Source organism: Montipora foliosa, chromosome 8 (genome assembly GCF_036669935.1).
Source record: "Montipora foliosa isolate CH-2021 chromosome 8, ASM3666993v2, whole genome shotgun sequence".
In the NCBI taxonomy this organism is placed as follows: Eukaryota; Metazoa; Cnidaria; class Anthozoa; order Scleractinia; family Acroporidae; genus Montipora; species Montipora foliosa.
Window position 1 is genome coordinate 12378572 of NC_090876.1, and position 20000 is coordinate 12398571.

The 20000-nt window shown below is 40.4% G+C and overlaps 1 long non-coding RNA gene and 1 pseudogene across 1 annotated transcript in view; both read left to right on the plus strand.

Annotated features, from left to right (window-relative positions):
- The window catches only part of LOC137967759 (uncharacterized), a 416483-nt gene that overhangs the window by 69659 nt on the left and 326824 nt on the right, over positions 1-20000 (plus strand). The window lies entirely within an intron of this gene.
- LOC137967418 (death-associated protein kinase 2-like) lies at positions 3080-17175 on the plus strand (annotated as a pseudogene).

The window sequence follows — 20000 nt, forward strand, 5'->3', positions numbered from 1 at the left end:
TAAATGGTCTTGCTCCTGAATATTTATCTTCTAAATTTGCGAAATGAAACGCGTTATTCCCTGAGGGACTCTGTTAACAAACTATCATGTTCTCCCGTTTCCGCGAACTAATTTCACGAAAAACAGCTTTAGTTATAGCGGATCAGACCTCTGGAACAGCCTTCCCTGTAATGTGAGAGAAGCTAAATCTCTAAGTCAATTTAAACGATTAGTTAATCTTCATTTTTAATGTTAGCGTACACACGGCATTCTTGAAAAACAGGTTTTAGTTAGATTAGTTGTAGGTAGTTTTTGTATTTTGTTTAGGATGGTTAGGTTATTTCTAATTTTTATACTCCTGATTTTTATACTCCTGATTTTTATACTCCTGATGATTTTACCGTGTTTAAAGAAAATTTTACATTACATTACATTACATTACATCCTTGCTACGTTTTTGGAGGGGATTTTTTTCTGCTTAGCGGAGTTAGCGTTTTTTGTTTGGTCGCCTAATTTCTTGTACGGGTTTCGGCTTTATTTTGGTGCGCGTTACAAACATTCCGTCAGCACGGGTCTGCACGCTTTGGTTGAACTTTTTATGTGGGAATGCTCCCGCGCCACATGTGTTGCTTGTTTGCCTCTTGGTTCCCCTCGTTTTGCCTCGTTCCAAATTTCTTTTAGCCGTTTGTTCATTCGGTTTTTTGAGTTTGGTCCTGGTATCTGTTTATTTCAGTATTTATGGAAATCCTTAGTTTCCGGTATTATTAATTTGGGAAGGGCTAGCGCCGGTTAGAGTAAGGAAAGCCTTGTTTGCGCCATGTCTCCGGCGTAAGAATTTAGTATGGAGCACCTATACTTTGGTATGCCGCAAGTTTCTTCTAGCGAAGGTATTTATGACAGCTATACGTTTATGGGTTTCCAGTGGCGGAGTTTGGTATAATCTTTATGCTTTGACACAACGCTAAATTTTCTGAATTGGCGAAGGCAGCTCGTGGTTTAGATTTTACAAATTGCACATGATTTATGGATTTCCACTGGTGAAGGCAACCTTTACCTGCTCGTCAAAACATTTACGTTTTCCCGCCTTTTGTCCTCATCGGTTCACTCCTTCGTTACATATTCAGTCAAGATTTCCATGATGCATTAACTTTGGTCGTTCTTGACTTTCACACGCGGCCCTTTTGGTGGGCTCCCATTCAAGCTCTGATTGTTGACCGTTTGGTTTTGGGCAGAAGAGGCTCCAGTTCGGTGCTTCTTCTCCTTTCTCGACGTTCTCCACAATGGCTCCGTCGTAACCTACAATGGGACCTTTGGGCTTTTCGATGTGTCTGCCAGTGACTTGACGGCTTTTGTTTGTTATTCGTTACCAGGTTGCAAGAATTTGGAATGCCGCCCGACGCTGTTCTGCGTGCTTGAATCCGAATGACTTTGACGCCAATTTTTGTTGCGTGCGGTTCGCGGACTAGTGTCATGAAAACGGGGAAGCCTAATAAACATATAGATCATGTAAGGATATCCAGAGGTTTCCAGGAATTCGCTGACGTGTCAAGAAACAAGCCTTATCAGCGACAGAAGACCGCCCTGGAACGGCAACTGTCGGATTTCCTTGCTTCCTTGTCCCCTCCGAAGTGCGTTTCTTCCTGTACTTCGGACGGTATTATTAAGATCTTGATAAGCAGAGACAAGTCAGTTAGAACTGTAGTTCATACTCAATCGTGTCGGCGTGTTGGTCGTAATTGCCCCTCGCGTTTGGCTGCCGGCTCGGTAGACTCGTTATGAGGGAAGCTCAGGGCTATTTTCAACAATATTGGCCGTTTGCACGATTCTTACCCCGTAGCTCACCCTCGTGTTAAACAATATCTTAAGTTTATTCGGGAGGAACAGGCCGCTAGGGCTATTTTACCTTCCCAGCCAGTCCCGTTGTTTTTTGTTAAGTTTACCAAGTTAATAGATTCTCTTAGGGGTTCAATTAGGGAGGGTACCCTCTTAACCGCGGTGAACATGTATATTTTTGGTTAGGGATGCGGTTTTCATCGTGGTTGATTTCTTTTCAACGGGGATCGTGCCTCGAATTTGGGCCGTCTGCTGGCCAATCAAGTATTCAGGTTGAAGGATCGAAAGGGATTTTTGCTAAATTTGACCTTGACTAAGACTACACGGGGTAGTGCAACCAGGGGGAGGAGTTTGCCCAGTCGCTTGGATTGAATATTATTTGTCTGTTTGTAATTTGTTAAACATCGTGCTGGCCGGGGATTATTTCTTTAGGGGTACTGACCGAGGAAGGGTTATTGGCCAAAAACCTTTCTTGGGTTCTGCGTTTAATAATCGTTCACGTAAACACCCTCAAAAGGGCGAACTTGGATTGTGGTGAAACACCTCACAGCTTCAGGCTCGGCCTCTCGAATACTCTTAATATGCTAGGTTGTTCGCAGGATGATACACCGTCGCTTGCGCCACTTATGCAAATGATCGTAGATGACTTATTTGCCGTTTGGCAAGACATGGCGTTTACAATAAATAAGCAAGGTAGGAATTTCAAGCAAGGTGTTCAAAACTGCAAAAGAAAAAATGCCCGTACGCGTTGCTGACTTTGCTTCCGGTGAAGTGTTTGCGGAGTGGCGCCAAAGTGGGCGGGTAACCTTTGAAGTTTGATTGTCAAAATTTTGAATTTTGACTGGCCGGCAGAACATGTTTTTGTCAAGCATGTGGGCAGGTAGTTGCAAGTGACGGTATCCCGTTACTTGGGATGGCGCAGTAAGGGTATGGCTCGTTATTATACTAGGATGTCCATTATTGCTGGTTCTTTTCCTATTCCCGCCTCGCTTTCACTACGCCAGACCCCAGCGTCTCATGCCAGCAACCTACAATGGATTGTTTAGATCATGTTGTTAGCCTTATATTTCCCCCTTGCATTATGTTTTGTCAGCCCCTTTTGGTTTTAAAGTTCCGTTTGGGATTATGGTTATTAATTTTAAGAGGAATCTGAGTAAAGGGGAGTCATGTTGGAAACTTTTGGTATCTGTGTTTTTTGCCGATTTATGAGTTGTTGTCGTGGTGGTAAGGGCCGGAGAGGACTCTTCCCATAACTTAATCTTATGCGATGAGGTAATGAGTATGCAGTGAGGATATAGTACTAATCATCTCTAATGGAGAAAAGATACTTAGCAATGTAAATGTGGTTGTGTGAAGACAAGTTAAAAGAGAAAACAGCTCACTTCCAGTTGCCGTCCTCGTCTAGAAACGCGCGTGCGTAAGCCCCCTATTATATTGCAGGATTATTTTAAACATACTTGAGCCTGATGGCTTTGGCCGCGTGTAGGCCGCGACTGGCATGGGGACTAATAGTCGTATAAAAATCTGGGAGACACCACTGCCCTGGCTCGCAAAATGTTCTCTTCCGGTTGCCGTTCGCGTCGCAAAAACGTGCGTGCTTAAGCAAGGAAGTGGTACCGGTAGTTGTTAGTGCACTCGGGGAGCAGGTGTGGCGCAGTAGTGAGAGCACTCGCCTCCCACCAATGTTGCCCGGGTTCAATTCCCGGTCCTGGCGTCATATGTGGGTTGAATTTGTTGTTGGTTCTCTCCTTGCTCCGAGAGCTTTTTTTCCGGGTACTCCGGTTTTCCTCTCTCCAGAAAAACCAACACTGCCAAATACCAATTCGATCTGGAATGCACGGACACATGTTGAACGAGCTCCTGTGCGCTTTTAGGTTTTCCGTGGGTAAACAAACACATTCCAAAATTCCAAATTCGGAGAAGTAAGCAAAAGGTTGGATACATGGATTGATAAGCTGGGGATTGCTATTAGGACGGGATTGCTGCAGAAAACAGTTTTGTTGAGAACAGCAAGGATTTTAAGGAAGGTGTTGGAAAGATGAAGGAGAAGGAATGACTAAAGGGACCTTTGGCCATTGAATATGTCGGTACAACATCCACCAGAGCTAAAGCATTGAGATGATGATGATGATCATAATAATAATAATAATAATAATAATAATAATAATAATAATAATAATAATAATAATAATAATAATAATCATATTATTCTTTTTCTTAGGCCATTTCAGTTTTATCAGAAATAACAAACAAACAGCGGTGACAAACATCAGATATAAACGCATCATTTGAAATTATCTTTTACTTGATGTTTCGTATGCTTCTGCAAACTAAAGTAAAAGATATTAATTTCAAATGATGCGTTTATATCTGATGTTTGTCACCGCAGTTTGTGCGTTATTTCTGATAAGATCATTATTGTTATTATTATTATTATTATTATTATTATTACTATTATCAGTATTATTGTTATTATCATAATTATTAGTATTATTGTTATTATCATAACTATCAGTATTATTGTTATTAACTTAATTTCAAACAATTTTTCAGAGGTGCGTATGGGGTTGTCAAGAAATGCATTCACAAAGAAAATGGAACTATGTTCGCAGCAAAAATCATCAAGACTGCAAACCACAAGATTAGAAAATCTGTAATGCGAGAGATTGAAGTCATGAGAACCCTGGGACAGCACAGCAAAACTTGTTGAATTATGGGATGCTTGTCACACTCCATTTGAGATCGTAATGGTCTTAGAATTGTAAGTTTTTTTTCCATTTAGCCTGCGCGCATAGAGCGGGAGAAATGTCGATGTTCTCGTCCCAGTTTTTCCTCGAGATATTCCCGCTAAGAAATTCGCTCAAAAGAAACCAGGGTAAATTTTCGTTAAAATTTATTTTGCATTTCATGAAGTGCTTGGGTTAACTGTTAACTGCATATTTCCCCTTAACTCACAAAAGATTCGCATAATCAGTTGAAACAAGTCAATGTTTGCAAATGCCATTTCTGCGGAAAGGCAAATTGCTCGTTTTCTTGCCTTTTGGAAAGAGAGAAAAAGAATGAAGGCAGAGGGAATCGACCTTAATTAAATCCTTAATATTTACGGATAACGGATACTGAGACAAATTTCCTTCCGCGCCAATGGACTTCGACATTTTTGCATTCTTGTTGACCAGCGCAGATTTTTCCAACAATTTTTTCCTAGGGGCGCGTTTCAACCGCAAGGTCGACCGTAGGTTTTGCTCAATAAGTAGGTTATATTTGCATTGGAGAAAATGTTGTAACTTCATTTTGTTTGGCTGATATCTTCGGCTGAGGATACTTCGTGTTTCATCAGTTGGAGTATGAAAGTGATGTTCGGAATATACCCAGGAATCGTTTTGGGTTTCTCAGAATCCGCTGCAAAAGGAGATCGGTTCGCTCTTGTTTATATCTCTCAAACTGACATTCTTCTTTTACTTTAACTAACATGACTTATAATGTACTCTCGAGTTTATTATAGAGTGTTTTCACGTGACGTTACGGCGGCCATTTTGTACCTAAACAATGGAACGACGCCATGTTGGTGTACCCAACTAATCCTCCGGACTCTATTGTCATGCAAACATTTTCTTTTGTCTCGGTGGAAAAACAAGGTTGCTGATCACGTGAGTGAAAACACTCTATAAGTTTCCAAGAAAGAAGAAAAAATTCACAATAGATGGTTTTTAATCACGTGATGAGACGGCCATGTTGGTGCACAAAACAGTAGCAAATTATGGCTCATGTTTTGCATTATAATAGAATCAAATTCCCAAAAAACTTTTTTTTTCTCTATCGTTCTGTGCACCAATATGGCTGCTGTGGCGTCAGGTGAAAACCATCCATAGGCAGAAAAGAGAATCGCTGTCGCTGACAGACGTTCATAGCCCAGAGATCTCGATCTGTGATGGAATGAGTCCATCAGTTTACGGTATTGTCTAATTATATATTCTAAAGTAAGATAATAATGGCCCAAGGCCAAAGGCCTAGAATGGCCTAGAATGGGCCAAGGTCTGTAATGGACCAAGTCCAAATAAGAGAGAGATTGACACTTCTGGGTTATGGACTTCTGTCGCTGACTCCTGTCTCATTTTCAGGGAAATCTATCTTTTTTTTTTAGCGTTTACATTTAACAAATCGAAAGCGGTTCAGCGTTGTCCGTTTAACAAATAGAAAGTGGTTCAGCGTTTTCTGTACTCTTATCGACAACGATATTCGTCATCATAGTCGTCAAAATGTTTTGGACTCACGAGGCGCAGCCGAGTCCACAACAAACGCTGAACCACTTTCGATTTGTTTTTTACCACTATATTCATCGCCAAAGAGTGTGTTTATTTCAGAGCGTGACCAAAATCATGACACAAAGAAAGATCAAGCGTTGTCTATAACTTTCTCGCAAAAGGATTAGTTTATTTCGGATCCCAAAATGAGCGTTCCTGATTGGCTGTTACGTTGCGTGACAAATTGACGCGAGCATGACGCGAACAGCGTTGTCAAGACTCGTATCGACAACGGCAAATTAGCCAATCAGATTGCGAGATTACAAGCAACTGTGGTAAAAAGAAGTATTCATCACAATAGCTGAAAGCTAAGCACTTACCCCTACCTAGAAATGTTTATTTGGCACACAATTACTAATATTACAAAGAAATGCTGTTTCAAGTTGCTCTACCCTGCCAGTCTTTAAAACGAAGTAAATGGAAGTTATTTGTATATCACACCGTGTACTTGACAGTGGTTGTCCAAAGTTTTATTTAGCGATGGAAATAATTTGTAACTGACGCAGAGCCAGTTGACTTGCAAAGATTATCTATTAACAGCTATATAAATCCTTCTCTTAGTGTGCCCGGCGGTGAACTGTTTGAGCGAATCGTTGCTGAAGAATATTTAATGGCGGACGATGCGGTAGATTATGTCAAACAAATTCTTGAAGTTTTAAAATTTATGCATGAGAGGAATTTCGTTCATTTGGATCTCAAGGTGAGAGGCACATCTTTTTACGTTTTCACCGCGAATAATCTAAATTTCTGTAAAATTCATTTATAATGATGATGATAGTGATGCTTTATTTATATAGCGCTATTTCCCTTTAGCCCAATAGCGCTTTACAATAATTACAATCCAAAATAGGAAAATTTACAAGTAGAAATAGGATGGATTTTTACAATTTTCAGATAAAAACTATATTAAAAACTATTTTAAGATATTAAAATTATATTTCCAGATAAAAAGACTATATTACATGCTAATCTAAGTTATAACATTTTTTAAAAAGGTATGTTTTCGTATAGGTCTTAAAACTTGGTAACGAGGTACTCTGTCTGATAATCTCGGGGAGAGAGTTCCACAAACTGGGTGCTGCAAAAGAGAAACACCTATGGCCATAACTTACTAGCTTGACGGGTGGTATTTTTAGTAAGTTTTTAGAGGAAGATCTCAGATTCCTAGTTGGTGCATAGGGCTCTAATAGTTCAGTAATGTAACCAGGAGCCTGGCCATTAAGCGCTTTATAGGTCAGAAGTAGTATCTTATAGTTAATGCGCTGGTTAACTGGAAGCCAGTGCAGCTGCTTTAGGACAGGCGTAATGTGGTCATATTTCTTGGTACGAGTAATAATGCGGGCCGCAGCATTCTGGACATTTTGGACAATTTCCCCTTACATCGCAAAAAGAACTCATGTTGGGCTGGAGACGATTTCATCAATGCTTTAAACCATGCCCTAGAAAATACAGCCAATCAGAATGCAGGAATGCCGTTGTATATCCTTCAGTATTCCTCCGAACCTTCCCATCGATCAGTGCGATAGGCCTTTTGCAACTAACGATCACATGGTACAAAATTACAAAATCCGCCATGCTGGAGGGCAAGCTCATTATTATTCCCCCACTGGGACATTAAAACAAAGAGACCTGAACATGTCAAGCTTGACTTGCCTTTGTTTTAATATCCCAGTGGGGAAATAATAATGAGCTTGCCCTCCAGCATGGCGGATTTTGTACCATGTGATTGTTAGTTGCAAAAGACCTTTTCGACCGCATCGCACCCAACCTTTCCATCGTGCCTTGCGGGCCACTGTATTTTCTATGGCACGATATAAAATAGTTATACAACCCTTTCTCGTTAGTATACCGTGGAATATCCCATCTCGGCTTTAGGCGAGTGTGTATATGAAGAAAATACAAGTGACTCGTGGGATATTCCACGGTATACCACTCGAAAGCGTTGCATAACTAGTATGGTCAATGCAGCATCTGTGGCGTAAAATTAAGGTAATTCGCTATAATGCAATTGCCCGAAACGGAAAATACCATAATACTCTTTGTTTGTCCACCCAAATTTTCTAATAAACATTGTTTCCAGTTTCTCTTGGGACTTAAAATGGTCCAAGAGAGAAAACAAAAACAATGCTTATTCAAAATTTAGGTGAACAAACAAAGGTATTTTCGGTTTCGGGCAAGACGTTTTGGGGGGTTCTTTACGTAAAAACACTACAGTGGAACCCCGCCTAACGACCTCCACGTTAATACGACCACCCCTTAAAGTTCACTAGTTTTCTTATCTGGAACCGAACACTTCGTTATCACGACCAACGACCACTGTTTGGAGTTCCCAGTCGTTATTTTCTTTATAAAATCACCCCGTTAATACGAACTGAAATGCGTGTTGAGGCTCCTGAATGTTACAGACACCATTTCTAGTAGTACGGGTAGAGTGCTGTAAGCTACAGTAGAGAAAACGTCTCTTTGAGATACTCTACTCTATTCTGTTTCACTAGAAGCCGTCGTCTTTCAAGAAACTGTAAAACGTGTTGTGTGCTTTTGTCGTTTCTCGGGCTCTGTTGTGTTCCAATGAACTAATGTTATAAGGTTGTAGAGCGGTTTTCAATTGAGTGTCCAAAGTAATTAGCGAATTACTTTGGTTTTGCATTACTTCACTCAGTGATTGGTTAAAGGTTCTCGCGCCACTTTTCCACCAATCGTGGCTCGCGCGTGCACATTTTCCCGCGCTTTGTTTCGGCTACGTATAATTGCTTCAAGTTTTGATTGGTTTACTGGATTGTCTCCCTCTTTTTTGATTGACCAAAGTGGTTACTTTGGTTTTGGTTTTACGACACGCATTTGAAAACCGCTCTAAAACAAAAAGCAATGTTTGATGATTTGAGGTGATTTCGTTAGTGTCGCCAATTAGTGCTCTCGTGCTAAATCCATTGACAGTTGAATAAAGTGGTGGTCTGGGTGCGAGAAACCCGTGTAGTGAAGCTCATCATGAGTAAGCGTCATCAATCAAGGTGACCACGCCACTTGTTGAACAAACGCATCGGCTGCTAGACGACTCTCTGATAAAATCAACTCAGCAAGCAGTGAGCGGAGAAAGGGTAAAGAATCTTGAAGGCAGGGCGAAGAGGATAAAGGAGGTGGCCCCACAGAAGACTAGGCGCGCACTAGATCTGGCAAAGGAGAAAGAGTCATCGATAAGGGTAACAGTCCTTCCTCTCCAAGAGCTGGGGTTCAACCTCAACAAAAGGCAGTTTCGTGACGGGATCAAGTTACGCTATGACTGGCCGATATTTCCATCCACTTTTGCATTAGGGCAGGTGTTCACTGTAGACCATGCAATGATCTGCAAAAGGGACAGTTTTGTCATTCAGCGTCACAATGAACTTAGAGATCTGGAAGCTGAGCTTCGGAGGACTATCTGTAGCGATGTAGCTAGTGAACCCGTGCTTCAAGATGTCTCTGGAGAGCAATTGAGTAGAGGGTCTAACAGAGCGCAAGATGCAAGATTGGACATTCATGCACGTGGGTTTTGGGAACACCAAAGATCAGCCTTTTTTGATGTTAGGGTAATGTCACCCAAATGCCGAATCTTACAGGGACCTAGAACTACAACATATCTACCGTTTGCATGAGACCGAGAAAAAGCGCTAGTAGTCGAGCATGGAACATTTACACCTCTAGTTTTCACAACAAACGGTGGGATGGGAAAGGAAAGGAATGCTTCGTGTTCTATAGACGTTTAGCAGAGTTAATCGCAGTAAAGAGAGGGGAGGACTATGCTGAGACAATTGCTTGGATCCGTGCAAGAACGTCATTTGCACTCCTTAGATCTGCACTGATTTGCCTGAGAGGATCAAGGATTGTAAAGCGAGTATCATGGGATTTTAGGAATATAGATGTAGACGTCGAAACAATTGAAGGAGCTATTAAATAGAAATTTTTAAGTCGTATTTTAAATTCATAAGTTTTAGTCGAAATGATTGCTTTTTGAATTATAGAAATGAACACTTTTTATACACCACGTATATAAAGAATAATATTTTATAGAAATTTGTAATTTTCTGTAATGTCTAATTTGGCTTGGTTAAGATTTTTATTTTATTGTAAAATATTGTAAGTTGAATGAAAGAATAAATTATGATAATTATTATTAACTGTAAAAAGGTTGATTTACAGCAGAATTAAAGTACTGGTACAGTATTCAATTCGTTGCATCATAATTAGAAATATCAAATATTCAGCGTGATAGTGAGGCAGTGAACACAAAAACATTAGAAACACGTTGGAATGAACGTGAAAAATATTTACATATCATCCACTTTCCTTTGTCTTTGTCCTCACTGCCTTACTATCAAGCTGAATTTTGATATATCGAAAAAGGGCTATTGGACCCTGCCCCGTTACTACGACCAATTTTCCATGGCTTAACGGTGGTCGTATTGACGGGCTTCCACTGTACAAGTTATTTACTCTTGGGATTGTTTTAGTGCAAATCCCCCTGCCAACAGAGCCTTTCTTAGCTCGACGAGAAAGAGAGGACTCTGCAAAAATCGTGTTAAGTCTTTATTGAGTATGCCCGAGTCGGTGCTTGGAGACAGTTTCAAACCCAGGCCGAGTCTCGATCGCACTTCAAGACGTACTGAAGGCTCGATTTTGACCTTCGCCTTGTCAAAAATATGATGCGCGCATTGCCTAAACCGGTTTGACTGGAGTGACTAGCCCAGAAATGTGGGCTGCGGCGAACTAAAAGACTTGAAACGTTTTCTGCAGAGCCTATTTTTCTCGCCCTCTGGTGAGTTTTAGAGAGGCTCTGCTCGTAGGGTGGTGCAAATAGGACCCCAAAATGAACTGTATTATGGGATTTGTCATAATAGCGAATGCCAGCAGTATTAATTCACTTCTTTCAGAGAATAAATGATAAATAAATACTATAAATAAATAAACGGGGGTGTGTTTCTACATTAGCCAAGACAATATGAGGAAAGAGAACGAATCCTTGTGCCCCATGATAATTATTTGAAATCTATTTTTAGATCGCGCCCGTTCAGCGAAGGTTATTTTTATCTGTTGTTACCATGACCTCACGGTCCACTTTCAAACCTACTGACCAATAAATGTGGGTTATAGATCAAGCGTGAGGTCAAGATGGCTGGATATTGGCCAAGTTCTTTAATTTTTTGCGTGTTTATGGACCGAGACGAGTTTCGGGATCGCTCAAGTGTTTATTTTTCTTTGAAGTCTTCGTGGGCGTTGCCGTAGTCGTTGCTAAGGCTCTCCTAAAAAACTGTATTATATATTATTAACGCGCGCGGCCAAATGACTGACTGCCCTCTCTCTGTAAGACGCGCCTTTTTGCGGCCAAACGGGCAATTACCAGGCTGAAAATGCATTTGCCGCCTTGATTCTGATTGGCTGATTTCAATGCCAGAGTTTACGTGAATTTTTGTGGATTAGTTTTTTTCTCTTTTCTTTTTTCTTTCAAATTTTGCTCTTGTTAAGATGATCGTATTGTAGAAACAACTCTCAATACCATAGTTTCACGCTACAGCTCTGCTATACATTTTTTTCTTATTAAATGAATTTGTACAATTTGGCCTTGTGTATTGATAATAATGATATCAGCTCGGGCGTAAATGATTCTGCTCGGGCCACAAATAAACTATGTGCCCTCCTAATGACAGTGTCCTACTCCAGTTTTCGCCTTTTCATTGGTGTTTTGTCAAGTCCGACAAAGGGCTGTAGGAGGGGTTGGATAAAGTGGATTTATTTTAAGTAAGTATAATTATAACCTTTAGTTGGCCATGAGAATCCTTTTTGTCTCAAACAGAATGCGGGTTTTTTAACTGAGTAAATTAAAACAACAGCGCATTTTTCTATTACTCTACCAGAGCACAACGGACCCAAAGAAATACGCCAGTCAATTCAAAGCAAATGCACGCACCTTGCGCTAAGCGCGGGAAACGCGCGCGAACAGCCTCTTCCGCTTTTGAGATATATTAATTTTAGCCAATCATTGAACGGGACTATGCAAAAGGCGCTTCAAACGCAAGTGACAATTGACTGGGAGCAAACATTTAGTTCCTACAGTTTGAGTGATATTTTCTCATATGTAGTTAATTTTAGACTTTTGACGTAAATTAAAAAGTAAATTTATGTGCATATGACGTAATCGGAGAGGTTGCACAGTGATTGCCTAATTTCACAATTCTTGGTGATAAATAGAAAACGGAAAATCAAAGGAGAAATATAATAGTTTCAAGCCCCGATTCATGGGCTCCTGCTTTCGGGGATAACTGAACTTATTTTTTTTCAGCCCGAAAATATTTGATGCGTGAGTATGGATTCCAATGACATCAAGCTTGTGGACTTTGGACTCGCTAGAGATCTCGATTCCGATCAAGAGACAAAGTCTTCTTTTGGCACACCAGATTTTGTCGGTAAGAATATACTCATTAAAATTCACGGTTAAGTCTTCCGAAACCTATCTTGTGAGTAAAGAAACGGTAAAACAAGAACAATCTGTTTAAGAACAAAGGATCAACTGCGGCAAAAGGGGACGAAAACTTCCCTGCATATTTAATGCCGTTCTCAGCAGTCCTTCTTTAAAAGAACGTGATATGACCAAGTATAAAGTGCCCTGGTATCATTTTATTCCGCGAAATTCAAGTTTCAGCACCACAGAGCATATATTTTTCGTTAATTCCGTGCAATTTCACATCCAACGGGTCGTACAAGTTGTGTAAAGTACGGCCGAGAGGCTTAGGCTCATCACTGAGATGACGCCTCTGATATGAAGTTAAAAACTGATTTGCTTTCCATTGCATTGCTAAGCAGGTTTGTGACGTCATTTCAGGGAAAGATCCGTACCTCTCACGAGCTCAGCCATGGGACAATTGACTTACTGCGCATTAAACGTGGAACAATGTAGTGAAATGCATGCGCCAACTGTTGCAGGATTTTTTGAACAACCCAGGAAAGCGTATTTTGTTTGTCAAATTAATCAACTACACGCATAAAGTACTAATTGATGACGTCCTTCTTCATAGCTCCGGAAGTCATACGAATAAAACCTGTCTCACCGGCAACTCGGATTTGTGGTAAGACAGAATTAATGAAATCCAGAGGATTTTAAAAATATTTTCACAAGCCTCTTACAAACAAACCAGTTTTCCTACGTGTTTTCATCGTTTGCATGGAAGATATTTTTTCTCTGATTTTTTTCCTTTGGTTGCTGGTCGTGTTGTGTTTGGTAAGAGACCCTGCTTTGTCATTTATGTTTCAAAAAGTACACGCAGGTGTAGCAAGGCACATGATGCTTTAATATTGTGATCGCCTAAGGTTCACAGAAGGACCCTGGTAATATCAAACTCGAGCAAACAATTTGGTTTTTGAACTACGAAAAACAGACGACAAATGTTTTCCCGATAAAGAAGATGCCTTGTCGTTCCAACGAACGGCACCACTGTTTATCGCTTAAAACAGTCTTTGCTATCTTCATGCCCAAAGAAATAAGACCACCTGGCGGAGGTTACTTAGCAACAGCAATTTTACCAGTTCCTTGACAACTTTTCCTTGACGCATTATACCCACGAACAACTTTCGACTTTTTTTGCAAGTTTTTCTTGACAAGTCTTCTTGCTGAAAAACTGAAACGCCAGTTTTTAAACACTTGGCAAGTTTTTCCTTGCCACGTTTTGTCCCACATAAGCCAGTGCATGAGGAAAACCTGCTAAGTGGAAACTTAATTGCCCACTAAATTTTTTTCCGCGTAACCTGCCATTTAATGAATTTAAAGTAATTTTTCAATCGAGAGGTTTCAATTGCTTTATCCTCGTTTCTTTGATAGGAGCCTTGGTGTTGTCACATACGTCTTGTAAGTATTGAATCAAAAATTTGAAATGATGGACAGTTTCAATTATATAGGCAGTCTAGATTTATCAGCCATCGTCCAGCGAATAAGCGATGTTGTCACATCTTTCAGATATTAAGCGCGTTATGCTTGAGTTGTTTCGTTGAAAAAAGATCTATAGATGTACTAAATATCATGTTAGGTGTTAATCTTGTTTCCTCGGGCGGTAGAGCAAGTTATTGCTCCTTGATTTTTTCCGGCACTGCACTGCGACTGGATACTTGTCTAAGATCCACCATCCTCGTGTAAGCATCGCTTCGCGGAGTTGTGTTTCTTTAACATGGTGATAGTAAATTTTTTCTCATTGCTTTCCTCGCAGGTTGAGTGGTCTGATGCCATTTTCAGGTGAAGATGATCACCAGACGTTAGTCAAAGTTGCAAAGGCCGATTGGGATTTTGACGACGAATGTTTTGATGATTTGTCTCACGATGCAATGGGATTTATCGAGGGACTTCTTGTTAAAAAACCGAGGTTTGTTCCTATTTAGGCCATAGAACTTCCCGTGAGGCGTACCCAGATCCCATCGTTTCTCTTAGCTGGTGGGGCCTTCGCACGACAAAACAAAGGGCTCTGGATTTTGCAGTCCCAGATTCTAGGACTTCCTGATTTCATATATGAGTCGTCAATAGTACTAAACATGGCGGCGGCTTTACATTCGAAGAGTCTCTATGCGAAGGTTCAAGTGGCCTCAAGTAGGAGAATGCGGCCCATCGTATCGAACAGAAAGAAGCAATAAGTAATATATCGTAGTTTTAAGGATAGACTCTTTAATCATTTTAGCAACCGGCTTCGTGCCAGCTCACCCCATCGCAGCACATCGGCCATTTTACTTCCTGTTCACGATTTTATTGTTCGCAAGCTAGCCACTGAAAACTTGGAATTTCTTATGTCTCTAGAGTCTTTCGTTTTCTCGTGCGAAGGCCCCGCCGGCTAAGAGAAACGATGGAATCTGGGAACGAGAATGGCGGCGGTATAAAATTGTACGTTTAAGTTCTTCGCAAACTCAGCCTTATAACCTCCAAGATTTAAATACCACCTTGCCTAAACAAACCTTGGGCGATTTTCTTGTAGTGCAAGTTAACAATATCCTTAGTTCTGTTTTATCATAGTTCCGATGCTGAAATTAACGTCAATGGTTCTTTGGTCTTCCCAAGCAAGGCTTCTGGGGGGAGGGGGGGGGGGGGGAACAGGGGGAATTTGACACCTGTTTTATAACTCCCCAAGGTTCTTTGCAATGCACTTTTTAACTGTATTATATTACAGCAATGTTATACTTCGTTTTCTTCTTTCGCAGTCAACGCTTTACAATAAAGGAGTGTTTTCAACACCCCTGGATAAAGGTAAATTCTTGATTTGAGAAGTGTTTTTCAGTCGGGCAAGAAATTTGTTAATTATATTAACGTTTTACGTTATTTTTTCGTAATTAAGGATACTAAAGAAACAGGAACAAAGATTAACACGCAGAAACACAAGGCATTTTTGGCAAAGAGGAGGTGGAAGGTTAGCTACGATAACATTACCACAGTATTATACAGGAACGTAGCGTGAGATTTTGAAGGTGTACGCCAAAGGCGCTCCAAACAAGGGGGGTATGGGGGCATGCTCCCCCTGAGAATATTGAAAATTTGAAATTTAGGGTCTCGGAAATGCCATTTCCGACTATTTTAGAATCACATTTCAATAAATAAAACATTTCAACAAAACAGGGGGTTTACAGTACAAGCAGAGGGCAAGATGTCGCAAACTCTGTTATAATATCATCATCATGATCATCATCATAATCATATTTCTTTCAAAAATAACCGGGAACTGAGGGACTGGTGATAAGACTGAACACTGACTGCGTGGGCGCCTTCTATGACATGACTCGCAGAAGGTATTTATACTGGCTGATACTTGAAATCTTGATGAATCTGCGCTGATGAAGGAAAGAGAAAAGTTACTACAGAAACATTTTCCGAGATAATTACTTGTCTTTGCTACTCACTCGAATGAAAACCAATAATCCGTTTCCGTTCAATTTTTCAGAAATCTGTCAATGCTCTTTTGGCTGTTCGCCGCATGTCTTTGTCTCCACTGTTTGCCGGCAAACGAAGAAGTTCAATGGATCCTTCAATTTTGAAATCAACTGCAGAGAGCGAGGAAGACCAAATGGCTGACAGAAAAGTATCGGCACCTGTCGATCCCGCGGGGTTAAGCATCCCGAACCATCGTCATGCTGGGATCCGCAGCTCATGCTTTGATCTCGACGCCAACACGATCAGAGCATTGCAAGAAAAAGCGGATAAGGCAATGGAGAGAGTGACGAAGAAGGCTGTTCGGACGGACAGGTCATCGAGGATGATTACAATACAGCGAGTTGTTCCTACGACAGACCCAAAGCAAACACAATTTGTGGAGCAACACCAGTTCGCGAGATGGCTTCTAACGACCACAGGAAATCTTCTGCAACATTGATCAGTTTTGAGGACACTTCCGAAAACTACTTCAAATCAGTCTCGCTCACTTTGAACGAGGAAGAAACTCAGAAAAACAATAGACTGGTTTGTGAACCTACAAATGACAACAACGTTCTCGGAGATTGTCGCATGGAAAAAATTGGCCGAGATCCCGTCAAGGACATTTGCGAGGTCTCACTTGAGCAAAGTCAGAATTGCATGTTTGAGCCAATGGAATTAACGTTTCGGTTGGATAACATCAATGACAGTCACTGCATCGATAATGATGGAGAAAGGCTTCCTGAAATTTGCATAAGCGATCAATTAATCGTCACCAGTCCTCCATCAGTTGCGTCGACACAGAACAACAACAACATTGAGAAAATGGACAAAAATGCACTTGAAGTCGCACACTCGCTGCAGATTTCTCCAAGCTTAAACATTGACAATGTAAATAAGGCCCAAAGCGATGGCGTCCAGTCCATCTCACTTAAACTGAACCATTTGAATGAAGTTCAATTAACATCCGATCACTTGACACACGGTGTGCGTCGTTCGTCGACAGCTTCAGCTCCGTGTTGACATTACAGGAATGACGTAATCTTGCATGATTTCTGAATTTTATGATAGTGTCCCATACAGATGAAGGATGTCAGCGAAAATGAGGAGCGTTTGACTTCATGCTGAATATAATGCTTAACGCGTATTATTAGTATCACCCAAACGATAATCCTGCATTTTAATTGGCTACGCTACTGGAGGACTATTAGTAATAATCCTCGAGTTATTCCCAAATAAATATCTCCTCAACTTGTATTCGCTAACTTTACTATTGCCTTGTTTGTTCGACTAGCTGGGTGATACTAAAACGATAATACATTATTTCATCAATAGCTGTGGTTACACACACCTTTGCCTTCCGTTTTCACATGACGTCACTGCGGCCATGTTGGTGTTCCAAAACAAAGCAATGGCGGCCATATTGGTGTACCAAACTAATCCTCTGGGAATTGATCTCTATTTTCATGCAAATACTTTCTTTTGTTTCAGTAATCCAATATGGCTGCTGGTCACGTGAGTGAAAACGCTCTATTGACCCGTAGCCCGCAAGATACGGCGTCCATTTTGATTTCTATTGTTTGAAATAGCTATTATGCGATACATAATAATTTGCCCCCTGAGCATCCCATAACATAAGATAACATAACAGTAGAAATCAAAATGGCCGCCGTATCTGCAAAGAGGTCCATGGAATCTCCTGGAAAACGCTTTTTATGGAAGAAGATTTTTGCTATAATAGTAATTTCCTAGTGAACTCTGGGTCGTTCCAGTCCTTTTTCGGGGCTAACTGCCAGTTAGCAGTTCCTCTGAAATTACCAACCAACCTTTACCAATTGTCCAGCATGCCTCTAAACTGGGGATATGCGTTCGTCTTTCAAACCTTTGTAAATCTATATAATCACTCGCCAAGAAACAACTTTCGTACTGTAAAATGGATACGTCGATTCTCAAACTTCGCGTGAAAGTTGAACACTTTAAAACCAGGGCCTGGAGCAGGCGTAGCTCAGTTGGTTAATGCGCGGCTTTCGGAGGAAGAGGTTCCGCGTGTGTTTCGACTTTCCTCTGATCCGTGTAGCTATAGCTTTAAATATCTGTAAAACGGAGCACTGACAGAGGGAGGGGGGTAAAGGGCCCACCGTCGGCTTCCATTGATAACAGTCTCGTAGCTGAAGGAAAACTACCGACGTTATATAAAGTGACTTTACCTTTACCTTTAGGGCGTAGGCCTTATCTCTGCTAGCAGTAATATTCTGTTCAAGACGGTTATAATTATCAAATTATAAGAAATGGGTAGTTCAGTCACCGATGGTAAAGTGGTAGAAAGCCGTACCTATCGTGCAGTAGCATCGGGTTCAAATCCCGTCCACGGGTATGGTAAAGTAGTTTCCTTTTAACACAAGTCCTAGGAAATAGTGCTCTAAATAACAATAATCGTAAATTCAGAGGAAATTAGGATTTAACGATAATCGTAAATTTAATGCAAAGAGATCATGTTGAAACTTAGACGTCAGTCTTGTCCGTTCACCCCGACAAAGGACTATTCACAAGGAACTTATTATTAGCGAAATAGAATTCATACATGTTGGTTGTTCAATACCACCGTCTTGCGTCGCTTGAAGAAATATAATAACCGAAAAGGTTTCTGCAATTTCTTTATTGAGCATTCAGTGTCTCAATGAAGTGAAATATCGCAGGCAGACAACCCTAAGGATGCGAGAGCGCGTGACGTCACGTTATTTTGAGACAGTTGTAACGGCCGATTCAACTAATCGGGGAAAATGTTCCATAAAAACTTCAAATCGCGATTTTTCTTTTCAAAAACTCATTTTATGGACAGCCAGATAATAATAATAATAATATTTAATACTTATATTGCGCTTTTTCTATGAAAATACTCAAAAGCGCATTACAATATTATTAAACTAAATTAAAATATATATATATATATATATATATATATATATATATATATATATATATTACTCAGTAAAATTACAATATTTACAGTATAAAATTTCCAGAATAATTAATAAAATATAAAATTTTTAAGAATCACAATATTAAATTAAATTAATAAACAATCTAACTAAAAGCCTTTTGAAATAAATATGTTTTAACAGAGCGTTTAAAAGAGTCGATTGATGTTTCCTGTCTTATTGGCAGAGGAAGAGATAAATAAAGTTCACTCACCTACTATTTTCTGCGTTGTCCTGAGTGATTTAATGGGTTTTTGGGACGCTTCGATTTCCTCTTCAGATCCCACGCATCACCACATACAATATAATCGAAATATAAATAGGCAAGGCGTGCAACTTCCAAGACCTCAAGGCCGAGTGCCTCCAGAATTTAGCCGAATTTCTCCCACTTTCAAAGGTCGCTCGGCTCCCAGCCTTGGGAACGTAGAAAGTCGATAATTTTGCTATCATCGTGTTAAAAATCATCACATTTACACGCCTCTGCAACCTCAAAATTCTGCTCGATTTTTAAGCTTTGCTCAGGTTTTTGTTATTGCCAGAAGATCCGGACACCCCTCATGCATCACTGGAATTTGATAACCGTCATCAAAATCAACTTAACTAATCAAAAAGCACAGATTTCCCTCAAGAGACAAAATTATTAATCTGTGCTTTTCGATTGGCTAATTTGATTTGATCAAATTAAATGGTGCATGACTTCTGTCCACATCATCTAGCAACACAGGCAGACCACTCTATGTGTTCGTGGTTTAATAACGAAGAGAATCTATGAGGGTTATGAAAAAAGCTCTGAAAATTGCACATCTAAATCACATCTCGGTCTGAATATCCCAATAAAGTTAAATGAAAGCTTAATCGACTCACGTACGGTGTTTTTTCGCCTTCTTGGGCCATTTCAAATCTACGAATCAGCGCTTGGCTTCCCGCGGCAGCCCGCCGCGGTTCAAATCCCTGATGGGTAGATTTGAAACGGCCTGCATTTCTTCAATTCCTTTGGTCGCAGAA